The 18,520-nt window shown below is 34.5% G+C and overlaps 1 protein-coding gene across 1 annotated transcript in view; it reads right to left on the reverse strand.

Annotated features, from left to right (window-relative positions):
• GUCY1A2 (guanylate cyclase 1 soluble subunit alpha 2) overlaps positions 1-18,520 on the reverse strand; it is a 200,876-nt gene that overhangs the window by 40,078 nt on the left and 142,278 nt on the right. The window lies entirely within an intron of this gene.

Genomic DNA, 18,520 nt, shown 5'->3' on the forward strand with positions numbered 1-18,520 from the left:
TTGTCCAGACTTTTAATCATTTAAGGTGGAAGTGTTAGAGTAGGCAGATAGACAAATGTGCGCAAGAAGGTGAGAAACCCACAGGGGCACAGATGTGGTTGCCATGGGCCTTGGTGAACCTTAGAGAAGCTCAAAACCCACAACATCCTGACCCAGAGACACAGGTGGTCTTTCCCACTAGGCACATGCGCAAATCAGGCCCTGTTCACCTTTGGCCTAATTCTTCCTTCATTATACAGCTATTATAATAAATTAGCATTGAGATTAATGCTGTACCCATCATGTCATGATGCCATGACAGTTCGGTGAAAACCAAATATTGCAAGAAAAGAAGTGTCTCCTGATTCCAAGAAAAACCACCTTCTTTCTACAAAAAGACCACCCAAAATTACGAATATTCCACCCCCTAGTTAAACCAGTAGATAAAGTCCAAACTCTGTGAAAATACAATGGTGCAGCTCACTCTTGAGCTTGCCTACTTTCTCATCTGAGAATGTACTTTTGCTTTTAAGAGTGAACATTTGCTTCCAATAAGCCTGAGCTGTTGCTTCATCGCCTTCACTGTTTGTCTGTGAATTCTTTCTTGTGACCTTGATAAGATTTTGGTTACCTATCTGGTGATGGAAGTATAAATCCAATCCCTATTAGTCCATATTGACTAGAAGCAGAAATGAGATACAATTTTTTAAAGAAAATAAACTCTCTAAAAAAAAATTTAGGCCTATTTCTGATAAGAAATTGTCTATTTAGATTTAAAGGTGAAGAAACAGCTGAATCATAATATTCATTTTAAACAAGATAAGTGTAAAATATTTTTCTCTACAATGTTATAATATTATATATCTTTGGGTTTCTGCTTGCTTTCAAAAGGTTTATTTATATTATATTCCATAGTGTAATACAAGCTTGCCTAAAAAACACCCAAACCTTAGATACTAAGATAGTCAGTCTAGGCCTGTGATCACTACAGTAATTTTTATTCTGCTTTTTGTTTGAGAAAAAGACTCCATACCCTCATCAACTAATAGAAGAAGACCTATATATTTCTACTTCTGTCTCCTTTTAAAAGACCTGAAGCAATTTTTTTGTTGTTGTTGCTTTGTTTTCAAACCAAATGGTCAGAATGAGAATGATTATAGCCTGAAAAATGCTAAGGATAAAACCTCTGATATCCTTGAAGGGGTGGATGGAGAAATGGTCATTTAAAAAGACCCTTATCTCTTAGAAGGCCACCTTAAACATGCACAATGATATCAACAACTGCAAATATAGCACAGATTCATTATCACTGTCACTACCCTAAAATGGAACAGGACTCAGAGAATTATTTAATCTCAGAAGTAAGGAGAGACATCATTGAGAACTTACAAGCAGAATCACCAGACTCTGCTTTCTTTTGCATTTCTTTTGACAACTTATCAAATATCCCAGGAATTTTCGCCTATATAAGGAAGTCACTGATTGCCTCATTCAGAATATGCCAAGAGCATCTAGCTGTTAGACAAAATGGAAAGATGTATTTAACAATCAATGAGGGATTTAGATTCATTTCAGCAAGATTTAACTTTATTTAAATGAGTTAACCAAACAGTAAAATTTGCATCCTTCTTTTTAGTATGCCCTCGCTAAACAGGATTGTTTTGCACTAAACCAGTGGTTGTCAATTGGGGCCACTTGTGCTCCTCAGTGGACATATGCCCCTCAAGACAAAATGTCTTGAGACATTTTTTATTTTCAAAAAATAAAAATTTGGGGTAGGAAGCTGCTACTGGCAACTGTTCAGTAGATCTGGAGATTCCCAGTACAGCTTCCCCACAGCAAGTGATTTTCCAGTCTAAAATATCAAAAGTGCCAAGGATGAGAAACCCATGCACTAAGCAGACCCCTGGCAACCTATAAATACTTAGTAGACAAACACACACAAAAATGAAAGAAATGCTTCAACTGGATCAAAGCTTTGATGAATTACACTACCCTTCACTTTTTAGAAAACGTTCATGAAAAAAGTTTGTCCTAGAGATTTATGGAAAAACACAATAACTTTAGCATCTATCCTAAGGTTAGAATATCTATTAATCTCCTATATCTACGTGAAATGTATGAAATAATGCAAAACTCTGGAACAAATTAAAATCCCCGATTATCAAAGGATTCAGTTATTCTCGTAATACTCTACTGATTATTTCTTAGTTGAGGCATATAAACTGCATTTTTAGAAAACATTCCTCCTACAACTTTTAAAAATAGAATGCTTATATAGTTTGACCTCAGCTAGCCAAAACTTCCTTGGTTTTGTAAAGAAGGAACATTAGGGTTGAGAGGGCAGCATAGATCCATTAGTTCAGCTCCCTCATCTTACAAATAAACTAAAGTCCAGAGGAGCTCAGTGAAAAGAGAAATTAATGTTAGGGTCAGCTCTAGACCGGAGGTCATCCGGCTCTGGGTTCAGTGCACTATAAAAAATGCACAAAAGGAAATAATGCCTCAGGCTGTTTCTACAGGGCACATCAGACTAAATCAGACAATAAAATAAAATCAGATTTAATCTGGTTTGCCTACTCTCTATACATAGAAGATTTAGCACTTTCCAAATGAAACTCAGAAAAAGTAAGTTATACATTCATTAAATCTAACATCTTTCTATCCTTCTTCCACCTTCTTCATCATGCTTCTCCACACTAAATCTTTCCTGACTGATCTTCTACTCTTCACACCCCAAAAATGCCTAGCATGGATTGCCTCAACCAATATACGACCTGAACTCTGTATTAAGTACTCAGAGTATAAAGCGGGAACAAAAGAGGTATATTCCTTGCCTTCCTGGAGTTCTCATTTGGTGTAAAAGATAGAATACCTGATTGAAATCAATAAATGCTAAAAAGTTAAAGTGTAAAAGAGGGCGGGCCGGTGGGGGAGAGGGGCTGACCATTCTGGGAGTCTCCCTTGAGGAAATACTCTTTGAGCTTAGTTCTGAAAGAGAAATGGCTTTGGCTAGGTTGGGGCGGGGAGCGGCAGTGGGAGAACTATAATTGGATGGGTGAAGGGAGAGCATCCAGGTAGGGTGAAAATATGCAAAGAGGCTAAAGCCTAAAGAACTCTGGTACATTTGAGTTACTGAAGGAAGGCAAGTCAAGGTGGCTGTTGCTTTAAAGACAAAAGAAGAGAAAGGCAGGCAATGAGGCTGAGAGATCATATAGAATGAGGTTTCTCAGTCTTAGCACAACTGATGTTTTGGTCAGATCATTCCTTTTGAGGAGGAACTGTATTGTGCATTGAAGGCTGTTTACTGTCCCTGGCCTTTATTCATTGAATGTCAGTTGTAGATTAAAAGCAGAGGTTATGTTTTGGTAGTGTGGTTCCATACTCTAAAAGGTACAGACTTTATATGCAATCCTAGCTCCACTCTCTACTTAATGATAGTATTCTCGAGTCAGTACCACTATGTTTCAGGCAATTCATTTGCATCTATTCTCAGCCCTGAAAGTTTTGTGAGACCGACTCCACCTCTGGCCAGGAGTAGGTCCAATATGGCAAGGGTATGTCAGTTCTCCATTATCAGCAATAATTTAAGAATGAAAAGTGATCCAATGCAAGCCAATGAGAGAGCAGATCTCAGAAATTATGTGAGAGCCACAAGAGACCCTCTTTTCCCCAAGACAGTGTGGTGTATGTTTGTGAACAGTGTATATAGTGAGTCCTCAACATCGCTGATAGGTTCTTAGAACTGCCGCAAAACAATATATAATAACCCAGTTTTACCATAAGCTAACTGATATAAACAAGAGTTAAGTTCCTACGAATAAAATAATGTTATTCAAGAACCTGCTGTTCAGTGTTCCAGTGAACAACTGGTGCCATTTTGGCACTGTGACGAGGGCCTGGAGCTGCAGGGAGTCTTGTTGAGCCTGAGGAAGCCGACTCTGGTTAGGCAAACCAAAGAGAACAAAAGAGAAGCCAAGTTCATGATAGCATCAATTTTGTAGCTACCTCCAGCCTCATGTGAAGCTATTCCTACCTCTGGGCTTTACAGTTATTTCAGTCAATGCATTCCTTTATTTGTTTATTCTGTCACTCTTAAGTCTTTCTTTTCACTAGCTATGTGAATTTAGTCAGGTTAACTAACCTCTCTGAAGTTATTTATAAAATAATAATTATAATACCCTCTTGGAGCTGTTAGCGGAATCAAATGAGATAAACTATAGGCCTGTACTAGGCACTCAAAAAAATCAGTTCCCTTCCCACACCTCCTGGTCACCACTGCATTGCTTATAGTGTCAAAAACGATGCCACATACCCATTTACAATTCAGTAAGTAGGTTCACTAATTCTGGAATGTCCAAGTCAAACTGAAAACATGATTAACATTGTAGCAAGTTAATAAATAAATACCAACTTGTGTTGAAATGGTCATATTTCAGCAAGACAAAATGTCCAAATTAAAAGAGGAAGTCTATTGTAGAAAAAGCCAGTTAGCTGTTTATTCATGTTTGCATTTAAGTATTGTTCTTAGATTTATGTGATTAATATTTTAAGTTTTTGAAAAAAATTTTAACCGTTTTAATAGTAAGGAGATTAAAATAAAATTATACACGTTGTTAGGCAAGAGGAAGAAAAATAAGTACTTCGTCCTTTACCAGTATTAGTAACACGTATTACAAAGTTTTCTCATAAAATATTCTTCTATATAAAATTTTTCACATTTTTTGTCTTATACTTTTATTAATAAGCAACATTTCCCTCACAAGAAACAATCACTTACTGTTTTAAATTATAATTTCAAAAGCTTAAGATTCTTAGTAAGAATACACTCAACTCACGTAATCTATGTAGCTTTTACAATTTCTCCTTGTTTCCCCAAGGTGCAAGTAAACAAAGAAAATATCTCCGTGGATATATTGCATTTTTACTTTTATCAGAGGACTCAGCCTCCAGTCTGATGGTGTCAAAATGTCACATTCTCAAGTAATATGCTTGGACAAATAGCACTTTGGGAAAAATGTCTTACTATGTTTATTTTGAACAATCTAGAAGTATCGTTCTAGATAAATTTCACTTTATATAAAATATTTGACAAAAAAAATTGTTCTCATCACTGGTATGGTAACATATAATTTCAAACACGATATGAAATATAGGGACTTTTATAAACTAAAACTTGGTGAAATTTTTAATAATTGGTACTCTAGAGTTAGGGAGAAAAATGAGTTTGTAATCTTATTTTCATTTTTTGATAGGGAAGAATAGAACCCTGAAAAAGAGATTAGGAGGGCATGCCTGGAATCCTATGGTGGACGGCACACTGTCAGAAATTACTAAGGGGTACAGCAGTTTGGCTCAACGTCACCACTGCCTTCTAACAGGGCACTGATTAATGTGTATGAAATAATTTAAATACACTTGATATCTAATAAAAGATTTAAATTTGACCCAGGTTGTAGGAGTGTTATTATTAAAGCCTATAAGCTGAATCTAAAACTTTTGTGCAGAAAAAAATGCTTTAAGAATTGTTTTTCAAAGTAATAAACTGATTTAAAGCAATTAATGTATGTAAGTTAAATATGCATATATTTAGAAATAACCAGTACATAATTTATCAGTTGAAAAACACACCACTTTGTACCAGAAATATGGACAGTTTGTATATCATTTAACAATGTAGTATAATTTAAATATATATGAAACTGCTTATTATAATAAAGAGTAACAGTGTAATTAAAAGATGATAAAGATACTTAAAGAATTTAAGAAAGTGATTGACTTTTTTTTTTTAATCAGTATTTATTTTCATTCTAGTATGTAGAAAAGAATTAGAAGCCCTTTTCTAACATCCAATCTTTGGCTCTCTAGCCAATGATACTGAGGAAATACTTCCTTACAGCATTAATATCACAGATCATTCTGTGATATTTTACTTAGTCAACTTAATACATCTTTATTGTTTAAATGCACAGATTGAAATCAACTTCTTACTAATATAAAGCATTCCTTGTTAATGGCTTCATGTTTAACGAAGTCTGTTAACTGCTAAAATTTCAAAGCTTTAGAGGTTCTTATTTAGAGACTACTACTAGAAAATACTCCTATTGACTTACTAATTCTTCCTGTTGACTAACAGAAATTGTTTTCTGTCAAAATGCAGATCTTAAAACAATAAATAATCTGGGAAAAAAATTTCTATTACAAAAGAAATTTTACAATATTGTATATTCAGAAAATGATTTAAAATGTCTTATATATGTAGAAATGAAATCCTTTGAAAAGAGATGAAGGGATATATGAAAAATTCTAATACTATGAAGTATGTATTTACTAATTTATGAATTAATACATATAAACTATCAGAAATTTATTATTTATTTGTTTGTATGTTTATCTGAATCTTATTCTCAAGACCAAGGACCAAAGTCAACCAACAGAATAACTTTCCTTTCAACAAAAATATCCCTAAGTTTGAGAGTTTTTGATAATAATGGGGAAAATGCACAATTTCAAAGAATGGAAAACAAGGACCGCCTTTCATTCCTCAAAGGAAAAGTAAATTAAAAATGTGGAGACTTGTTTGTCTTTTACTCATCCCTTCCCTTCCCTTCCCTTCCCTTCCCTTCCCTTCCCTTCCCTTCCCTTCCCTTCTTCCAAAGGTTATTACATAACAATTCAATCCCAAACACTCACTAGGCATTGCAGATGATACAAAGGAGTGAAAGACTTTATTATTTTCCTTCAAGGAACTTGAAAGCTTACAAAGTTAAGTAAAGAAAGACATTTTTTTCCTTAAGAAAATATATATGCTCAGCAAATATCAATTCCAAAATTTTAGATACTGAAATTATTATTTTGCAATTTTACAAAAATTAAAAACAAAACTTGCAAATATATGATTTTCCACTTGCAGATCACTTAATGAAAATAAAAACTTCCTCTATGAGAAAATGGCATATATTATAATGATGTCTATCCTTACTGTTGAGAATTGAATTTCTTCAGGGAAAATTTAGTTCATATAATGTGTAAAAATTTCTATACCTCACACAGAAAAAAATGTATTTGATAGATGTGTAAGCAAAAGAGAAATTTAAAAACTAAGTTTGATTATTAAACACCAATAATTATTATCCTCTTTTGTAAGCCATACCTTTTTGTTTGTTTGTTTATATTATTAGAATAAACAGCATAGGCGAGTTTACCTGCAAGAATAAAAGTATAGTAACAACATTAAACTCCTCAGTTACAATGTAAAACTCTTGGCTACACATTAGAATCAATTTGGAGAGTTTTAAAATTGCTATTTTGGATCTCACTTCCAGAGATTTTGATTTAACAAGTATGGAATGAGGCTTGGGCACTGGGACTTTTAACCTTCTCTAGGATTTCTAATGCACATCTAAAGTCTGAGAACCAAGTGTAGAAGGTCATTTAAGTTTCACATATGTATTTATGAATTATCAATACTGCAGGAGCTAAGTAGTTTATGTAGCTCTATTCTTTCCCAGCAGATGGTTTTAGCCAGCCAGCATTGTACAAATGCCTTCACATTCGCAAACACATATACTACCTTTCAATTTTAAGAAGGAAACGCAATATTCCATCTTACTCCCAGGTGACAATATTTCTGCATATCTCTCAAAGACTTTTAAAGCAATAAAAATATATGTTTAATTAAAATATTAGCAAACAGGGTAAAACTGTGAATATGCCTCATACTTAATGCATTTCAGACTTAATGCATTGGAAATAGGTTTCCTTGAGACTTCAGCACATCTGCTTTGGCATGGGTAGCAACTCAAGTTTATCTACAGCATTTTATATGGTCTCACATGCTTGGGGCAATGGGACTACAAAGAGAAACTTCATCTTGAAGTGTTGGTCATTAGAGGAGCCCTAGCAACATCATGACAGCTTACGGATGCTGAAAGTAGTGTTGCCACAGGCTTTGGATTCTAACCCATCACTTATTTGTTGTATTATCCTAGGCAAATTGCTTCTCTAAAACTCATCATCTACATATACTGTGGCGATAATAATAATGTGTACCCACTTAAGTTGGTATATAATAAGCATTCCCTCATATCCAATATAAAATATTCTGATTATTAACGATTATTGGGAAAACAGTGGTCAATTTTATTTATTTTCCCATAATATAATGGCTAGGAAATTTTCTGGTTCACTTTACTCCACAGACAAATTTTCTGGTTCACTTTACTCCACAGAAACTGAAAACAAAGGGTAAATGGCTGGCTAAAAAACACAACCAGTGGGAACTATTAGAGTCCAAAAGAAAACATCACTCTTATGATTTTTACTAAATTAGTCCTTCTATCAAAATATCTTGGTCATTCTCTTTCTTAATCCCTTTAAAAATTTTAGAGATGAAAAGTAAATAATGATAATTTATGTTTATACAAACCTCCATAAATTCTGCTTAAATAGTTATATAGCATTACCAAAGGAACAGAGGAAAGTGTTTTCTGGAAAAAATTTTTTAAGATTTTGAAAAATAACAAAAAGCTACAATAATAAAATTCAAATGTAAATCGAACCGCTATATAAAGCATTAGGAGACATGATTACCAAATGTAAAGTGGTATCCTTGATGGAGACATTAGGACATTAGGGAAAAATTGAGAAAATTTGAACAAAATCCAGACTTTAGTCAATAATAATGCATCTACATTTGTTCATTAATTATAACAACAGCACCATACTATTGTTTAGGGAAAACTGGATGTGGGGTATTTGGGGACTCTTGATACTGTCTTTGCAATTATCTTGAATATCTGAAACTGTTATAAAATTAAGTTTATCTAAAAATGTAAATTACATGCTTTGCAACCAATAAAAAGACAAATTTACAAATGTTTCTTATCTTTAAAATGTTTCTTAGTTTTAAATTCAGATGGTAATAACTAACTCAACGGATTGTGATGTGGAATAAAATAACTGAATATGATAATGTAATGATAGTTTACAAATCTTAGAAAGAAATGGACTTAGAAAGAAATGAACCAATTAGCCAACCAATCAACCAACCAAATGGTAACAGCCCTAAATCCTTTGATACATACCCTAATTCTGTTGTATACTACTGTTGTTACCAACATTTACTCCATTTGGGCGTTAGGTGGCGCTCATGCTCGTTTTACTGAGCAAGTTGGCTCCTTACTATGGGCAATAGATATATGGACTGTAGATGTGTTTGGAAGATCTGGCCCAATATTAATTTTAGGGGTAAATTTCAAAGCAAAGTTAATTCCCATAATAAGATTTAACAAAACCTTGGGTTGGATGACAAAATTCTAACAATGAACAGAACTGAAAATTAAAAAATCATTAAACAGTTTTCATAAATCCTAAGGAGCTCAAAGGTAGACTTCAAGGCATCCTCAAAATCCTGAATTTGTGTGTGTATGTTGCATCCACGGTGTTTATCAGCTTTTCAAATAAGTCTATACATTCCCCAATATTCGAGAACCATTATTTTAATATCCCTTTCAGTTTCAAATCATTTCTGTGTCTTCAATATCTGCCACTGAATTTTACATTTAGTATAGTCTTAAAAATTTTATGGAATGAATGAATAAGTGAATTGAGTAGAAGAATGAAAGGACCTTCTATGTTGGGTACATGTGTCATTCCTTCCCTTCCTCTAAATACTTGCAGCATTCAAGTATTTGGATACTCATTCATCTTTGTTTCCTTCACTGATATTTGCAAACTCAGAATGAAAAGCACCTGTAAACAAGAAACCTTGAATCGATGTTTTATACCTAATCCTACTTCTGCCTGTCACATTAGTGTCATAATTGATAAAGAAACAACATCTTAGACCTCAAAAATTGTTATCTTTAGGTCTTCCCAAATTTGGCTTACAAATTAGATGAAACTAGTTAATGACAACAAAAGAAAATAAAAAGCTTAGTCACTTTTTATTTTGAGGCTAAATAACCACTCAAAGCTCAAGTTCTTTTAGTGCTGCTCCACTCCAGCTGTGACATTTTTATTTTGATGGTGTCCTCTAGTATAAAATAAAAGAATAATAGATTCTCATGAATCGATGAGTTCATGGACTAAAATAAGTAATCTGATTTCATGAAGCCTCTGCTTTTAACTTGGGTTTTGAGAAAAAGCTTGAAGTTCAAAATTGAAAGCTCTGTACTATTTATTTGTAGTTAGCCTGCCATTGAGCCTATCCAAGCAAAAAAAAGGAAAAGAAAAAGAAGTCAGAACTTTCTTCAAAAAGGAAACCAGACAAATGAAGAAACTACACAAGTAATCATCAAAGGCCAATTCTGCGTGTGTGGTGCGCACAATGTCAATTTTAAGGACTCTCTTAGCCCCTAAAACCCCTAAAACAATTAGTGTGTACTGATTTATTTTGTTTTGACCCCATTCCCCTGACACATGAACTTCAGAATTAGAAATGTGTAGTTTTACCCAAACCAATCTATATAAAAATGAATTTCTGATTTATACTTTGTGTTTATTAATGTATGCCTTTATAAAACTATTAAAATATATACCATTATTTTGATATATTTTATTATGATAGCAAGTCCCTGCAAATCTTTAAACACACCAATCTGCTTTACTCCCCTGGGCCTTTTTGTTGCTGTTTACCTGCTTAGACTGCCTTCTACCACTTGTCTGTGGTAATACTCATCATTTTCATAGACCCAGCTTAACCATCATCTATGCTCCATGCCTGTGCATATGTTGTTCTCTCTACTTTCCTCAATTCTTGATCTGTATGGATGGCTTCTCACCTTTCAGACCATAGTTTAGAACTCACCTCCTCCAGGAAGTCTTTCATCGGGGAGTTAGGTATCCGTGATATGAACTGTATTCACTGTATTTCCCTAATAATTACTGTACTTTTTAAAAATTCTTTTGTCACTATCTATCTCCCCTGCTTGGTACTAAACTCTGGAAAAACACAAAAAGCATCTACATTTCTGTTATAGCCCCAGCACCTTCCTGCATGTAATGGTAACTCAGTGAATATTGAAGCGCAATATGAATTTAAAGCACTTCTTTAAAAACCTCAAAATATAAACTAATATGGCTTTTGAATTAGATTTTGTAAATATATTTTGTTTTCAACTGTTTCTCTTCATAAAAGGGATATTCTAAAAAGTAATTTTAAGTAAAAAAAAATCTTTCCAGAAACTTGCCTAAGATATGCCTCCATTCCTTTTCACTCTTTTTTTTAACAAAACAAAACAAAACAAAACAAAACAAAACAAAACAAAACAAAAGAACAAACAAAACAAGCTAAGTCAAGTCCAGTGAGTGTATCCTAAAAACGGTACCTGCCCTGTGGAACTAACCAAGGACTTCCTGTGAGAGCTGGACACCTGTAGCCAGGGACACAGCGAAATGTGGCCAATACATCTACCTTCTTATTGAAACATATAACTGTGATATCTATTTGAATTCAGTAAGGAGCAGGACATATATATCCTACAGTTATAAAAATTATACCAAATACTTCCATTTTAAACATATTTTGTAAGTTATGTCAATTAGGTAATGGTATTATCAAAACAAAAATCAATCTATGATAGATTTTTTTGTATAAAGTAATGCATTTCAATTTGTAATTATTTTCTGTCACAATATTAGTAAAGAGTATGTTATCATTGAAAAGAGTTAGAAATTTCAGAGTACTTCAAACCAAATACTGGAAATGGTAAGATATCAAGTTATTTTATAGTCTTAAAAGGTAGTTGGTGACAGATATCTGCATGTTTGATTAAGTGCCTGAATCTTCTGTGACAATCACAATGGCAGCACTAGACCCTATGTCTTATACCATATAATTTCTGTCTGCCTTTTATATAGCTATGCATGGACTGTGGAGTACTTTCAAGGGGAAAGAAAATCTTGCCCAGTATAATTCCCATTTTTTTCAATAGACATTCAAGGGCAGACCATAGATTTCAAGCATTATAAGGACTTCAGATATGATTCTGAAAGCCATCAAGAGTATGACTCAGTCATGTCTATCTTGTTTATTGTGATAACCCTGCACCTTTTCACAGTGCCTGGCATATAAATAGGTGATTGATAAGTACATATGCAAACAAGCAAAACTTAAGTAGTAAAGTGGCAGATTATATTTCTGATTTAGAATATTAATAGGGACTACAGGATGGAGAATGACTTTAGATTTATGGCTGAGCAAGAAACACTGTAGACTAAAAAAGTTTTTAGTTAAATTTGAGAGGTAATGATGATGGAAAGCAGGAAACTTATTGGAGAGATAAGTAGGTGGCAAATTGACAGGACTCGGTAACTGGATGTAAAGAAGAGAGTTATAAAGAAGGATGACTAAAATTCTGGATTAGTGTGTTAGTGTCATGGATTAAAATAAGAGCTAAAGAAGGAAACATAAGTTCCTTTGAGTGAAGATGGTGGGAGAACATGAGTTAATTTGAATTGCGAGATATCAGCTTTGAAGTAGTTCTAGAAACCATGGCTGTAGCAGACTAATCAGAATGGGTATCATGGGAGAAAAAAAGTGCTGAATGAATAGTTTTAGAAATTTAAAAGATTCATAATCAGCATAAAACCAAGGACCTGAAGCCAAGTTAAAAGTCTGAAATTCTAGAGCAGAGCGGTAGTGGTTGTAGGTCAGAGCAAAATGGAAGGACCAAATCAGCAAGTGGGAGATACATGTGAAGTCAAGTTTACGGCAATGGAAAAAAAAAAAAGAGGCCTTGATAGCGAAGCAAACCTGTTAGGGCAAGAGTCAGTTCCTTAGAAGGGCCTGCCGAAGGTCTGGAGAAAGTTAAAAGCAGGTAAGAAGGCCATTCACATTATGGTGAGCAAAGAGTCAGGGGCCCATCCTGATTATGGGAGACCAAATTCAAGAGATGTCCTGAGAGACACAGCCATTTTGAGAGCTTCCCTGCTCAGAGGCCCCTGCACCAGGCTCACTGAGTCTGGCAAACAGTAAATGTTTATCAAAAGGAATTAAATCTATGAACATGACTTGAGTTGGATACAGTATTCCAGAGTTTAATATAATATTCTAAAAACTAAAAGGTTACCTTTTTTGTAAGCCCCTAGTTTAAGAATCCACCCCAATCTTAAATGAATCATGTTCTAATTTAGAAATCAGGTCAGAAATGAATAGCCAAGAAAACCATGGGTATACAATATACATAATTTTTAAATAATGAGTATACTTATCTGCCATCCATTCTTGCATTAAGTGAAGGAAATATAGTTTGCTATCACTCAGAATTGAAAAAAACTCAGAATTGAAAAACGTACTGAAAACAAGGAGGTTGAGGAATGTGCGAGGAATGAGGTATCGAGGAATGAGGAAGTTGGGAAACTTTCATTTAGCAAATGTCTTCCTGTGAACTCAAATGGATGTTTTTTAAATTATCAGAACTGTTCCCCCTTGAAGAATTTAACTTTATCTTGTACACACTTTCCCCACCCTCATCCTTTTGACTTCACATTTTCTTAGATATTTTTGAAAGACATACTTATGCAAAGTAATGGGCAGGGTGTTTCTTTGTCATATAATGAGCTTGTTTTATGAGCTATTTCAAGAGCAATTGTGAGCTCATATTACTGCATGAAAACAGAGCTTGCTAGGACTTCCTTAGCCTTCAAAAATTATAATTTGCCATCCCAGAACAATCAGGTGGGGGATAGGGACAGAACACATTTCATGGTCCATGAAAAAGCAATCAATTATATACTTAATAAAAAACTACATTTAAGTTTGTACTTATATTGTCGAAAGTGGATAATGATTGACTTCTCTTTGTCAAACTGTTATATTATAAATTATGCTTCTACTTTGATAGTTCCAAAAAGGTTATCTAACCAAATATTTTGTTTGTTAGTTTGTTTAAATCTTTGTTAATCATGAAGGAAAAGGATAAATTTTGTTAGATTTGGGAGTAAGAAAAACAAGTTAAGTTCACCATGCTTTAACAGAGTCTATAAAAAAGAAAAGGAAAGATTGAATTATTTGGCATAGATTTATCCCTTCTAAATAGTTCACAGAAAGTGCAACTAGCAGTTACTAGAATATAATATTCAGACTAAAAATTATTGAGCTCTTATATTTTTATTTAATAACATTTATACTTAAAAGAGTCTTACTAAACCCCGTGACGATTCTTGGGGAATGTGTAGTGATATGTGTACACACACACACACACACACACTTAAAAAAATGAAAAGTTTTAATTTTTTGCTTTCTTCAAAAATATATTGTTATTAGCCATTTTATTATTATATCCCTCATTAAATTGCATCTTATTTTTAAACAATAAAATCTTATCAAGTATCTATTATAATTATGATTTGTTGCTTCATATCAGTATTTCAGTGGACTGATGTTTTAATATTCAAATGTTTTTATGACATGGCATAAACATTAACCAGTGTTTATTCCACAGCGATAAGTGCTAGTGGATACTTCCTTTTTAACTACTCACCAATCTGTACACAATAGATACCCAATAAATAATGACTAACCATATGTAATGACTGTCCTAATATGCAACAGCTACTCTCAGAATAAACTATATCTCAACCTCAGCTCCTCATGGTCTCTGTGAAGTCTTTCATTGGGATAACACATTCTGTCTCTTGCAATAAGTTCTTCAAGAATCTCTTAAGTCCTACCGTGGTTCTGCACTAATGACAGCCATAAGAATATATTTTGAGTCCAGAAAATATGTGTATTATCTAAAGAAACTTTAATTTATATCCTTTTTATTAGGCTTTGGTTTTCAAGCATATATATTTTCAATTATTTTTATAGTCATCAATATCTGTTAGAGAAACACATGGTGAGTTTACATCTTTCACGTTACTGTTACGATTAAAAAATAAAAGTATTTTCTTTTTGGCCAAACATTCAGGCACAGGCTTGGTAAAGTGGAAGTCAGAAGTGAAAGCCACTGAAATCTGGGAGCACCTAAGATATGATCAATACTGAGGCGCAGCAGGTTATAGTGGGGAAAAGCTGTGTGCTAAAATGACCTAGATTTGATTTCTGGCTCTGCCACATATTACTGTTTGGCTGAAGCATGCCACTTCATTTATCTGAGCCTATTTTATTTGTAAAATGAGGAAATCAAGGCATACTTTATAGAGTTGCTGTGAGGACTAAAACAATTAACATTGCACATAATGCTTGGCATGAAGTAGACGATGTTTAAATGAATGAATGAAGATTATAGTCAGGGAAGTAAGGTACTAACCAAAATGCTTGTCTATATTCTGTCTTCTTTCTCACTGCAAGTGAAACTCCTTTCCGTATGCAGCTCCATTCAGCTTCAACTCTGATCCAAAAACTGCTGAATGGAGGTGGGAAAGGAGAGGGGTTCATGCCTCTGGAGATTGAAAAGTCACACTGATACACCGAGTGAATCAAAGAACATGGGTTAAGAATCAATATTGTGACATTTTTATTTGCATATATAAATAACCATGACTGTGTGGTGTATAGCTAATATCACTGAAGTTGACAATGATGAAACAATAAGGAAATTATCCAGGAGGGAAAGGTTTGTTGTTTGAAGAGATGAGAAAGTTTTCCAAGGGAACTTAGAGAAATAAAAAAGCATCATAGAAACAAGAATGTTAAGGGTACCCATGAAGAAACAAAAGGGCACTTTGGTTAGAACCGTTTTCCATACTGAGTTTTGCAATTAACCATTGTCTCTCAAGATATCAAAAGATGTTTTATAAAATTATATATGTGGGAAATACTGGGTTAAAATAGTGAAACAAATTTCTTAACCTTGAGACTTTTCAGAAATTTTAAAATGCTAATGTGCTTTGCGAATCCTCATATAGTCGGCAGCATTTCCCAAAGTTACTTCATCGCCAAACTTTCATTTCATATGACACACATGTTACATCATATAAGACAGATTGTTGAGGTAGGGGTGGGGCTCCCAGAGAGGCTGATACACCAGCAAATTTTGTATTCCTATACATGAAAAAGCTTATGGAAAGTTTATGGCTGACGTGAGGGTTACTATTCCCTTGGTCACTTATGCGTTAACAGTGCCCTTTTAGTAGAATTCATTATAACAGCAATGCTTGTGGATTCCTGTGGCAGTGATATCCTTAAACACAATAGCTGACGGTAAGAAGAGGTAGCCAAAGCTCATAGAAGCTTGGTGGGATTTCCCAGATTCTTAAGCTCTCATTTCCTCCAAAGAAAATGAACAAATAGAAAAGAACAAAGTAGTTTCTTTAAAAAAAAATTGATTTTGTGAGTAAGTTGGGTGGTTGAATTATTACGACACACCTTCAGAGCATAAAAATTACAGGTAATTTTCTCTTTTCTAAAAGGTGATTATCATAATGGAGCTCTGCTCTTAGGAGACTTAAAGCTCTTTCTTTATGAAAGGAGAAAAGAAGTTTAAAAATGACAACCGTCAAAACAATAAACCTGAAACAAACATAAAATGCAAAAGGATCCTGAGATAATACTAGCCAGCAGTAATTACAGAACAAACACACAGCTGGCTCTGGATATATGCATGCACCTATGCAGAATGTATATACTGTCTCCGCACTGTATATACATGAATTGAGACAGTGGGAAACAAAGCAGCTGAGGGAAAAAGAGGAGACACAGCACCTCATTATTCAGTCCTTTGTTGTTACTCCATTCATACTCTTGGGAGCTAGATGTTCTTTACTCATTTGTAGATTATAAAATACTGACAGTGAAATTCATAACCAAGAAACATGATTTCTTAAGAATTCAGTCAACTCTTAACTGACCTTGATAGTACGACCTTTATTTATAAAAATTTCATTATACATGAATCCGGATCACATAATTTTAATTATATTAATATGTTATTTTTCAACTTCTAGTAAATTAGTTTATCTTTTCAGCCAGTGTTTTTCCAAACTATGGGTTTTGAAATTAATTTAGAGAGTTATGAATAGCATTTTTTAAATTAAAAAGAACAAAAGAGAACGGAATAACGTAACATAGTATAGAAAATATCGGATTGCTTTGTACATAGGAGGGGTAAAGAGTACCTCACAAATTTTTGTCTCTGTATGTCCAGTAGAATCATATTATTTTTTCTCATTGTTGTTCATAAGGAAAAAAACATTTGAAATCCCTTGGAGTGATATTTGGGTGTCATGTTTTCATTCGTGCTGTTGAGAAAGTCATGTTATAAGTACCATGCCTATCATTATCCTCCTGGTGTCCCACTTTGCAGCTCCTGCACCCACCTCTGAGTTCAGCCATAGTTGTAGCAGACAATTCTAAAAGCTCTTAGACTCACTCTGCATTGATAACTTCTTGCCTCAAGTACATCTGATTTTTGTTTGTTTGTTTGTTTGTTTACTTTTTACTCCGGAGTTTCTCTAATGCTGCAGAGTCTACTGGGGTTACTGCAGCCTGGAGGTGAGAGGAGCTAACGCCCTTGGGTATTAACCTTCAGCCCGTATAGGATAGAGACTGTTTTTCCCTAGTCAGAGAATTTTAGAGGAGGAACTCCCAGGAGAATCAAGTCCATATTGCTCACAGGCGTGTGACCTTGAACATGTAACCTTACATTGTCCTTTCCTCTTTCTGTGTCTCACTCTCCACCCTCATTCTTGACCCCTGGTATCACCCGCCAAAAAAACCTACCTACATTCAAGGCCTTATCTTAACTCTTGTTTCAAGCAATTCAAGCCATAATGTCTACATTTAAACTTAAAACTATCAAGTATTAAGTTGTGAGATTCCTTAGAAGTTGTCTATCTCTACCATCCAACTAGCATTAAGTTTCTAATAAAGGATCTTCTATTTATTTTTGGAATAGCTGTATTTCCAATTAATTTAACAGTCCTAACAGTTGCATTGATGTTGAGTAGTACATATTTCTTAAATGTCTGAAAGGACAGTGTACAAAATTCATCAAATATTTATCATACAGCTTAATTTTTATGAGAATATTCTAGAAAACTCTATCTATAATTGTCATTAACAAGTAGAAATAAGAAATATAGACCTGAAAAAGTGAGGTTTGGAGAAACATGGCAGAGTGAGTGACATCCCCAGATCTCTCCCCTTGAAAGAACAATAAGCTGAGCACCTAAAACTCAACAAAAACACCCAAACTGCACACCAGCACGTCTGAGCGTGGGATCTGCACATAAGAGCTACCACAGGTCAGAATTCTGGATGTCAGATAGTGGACTGGGAGAAATAAAGAAGCTGCCTCTCGGCAGCTGCCCTCTAGAGATCCCTGTAGGAGAGGGGGAGAGAAGAAGGTGCAGCGAAGTCCCTGAAAAGCTCTGCCTAGGAGAGCTGTGAGTTTCATGCAGCCGGTGGCAGAGCCCAGTCATCAGGGCAGAAGCAGAAAAGCGGTCAGCAGAGAAAACAGTTGATTTTTACCAGCTGCAGACACAAAACTGAGGCTGAGCCACAGCTCCCATCCCCCAACTCAGAGGGCCCTTCCCCCCTCCCCCTCCAAGACCGACCACCGCGGAGCCCCAGGGTAATCTGAGCAAATGTTAC

This window comes from Pteropus vampyrus, unplaced genomic scaffold (assembly GCF_000151845.1).
Source record: "Pteropus vampyrus isolate Shadow unplaced genomic scaffold, Pvam_2.0 Scaffold139, whole genome shotgun sequence".
Lineage (NCBI taxonomy): Eukaryota > Metazoa > Chordata > Mammalia > Chiroptera > Pteropodidae > Pteropus > Pteropus vampyrus.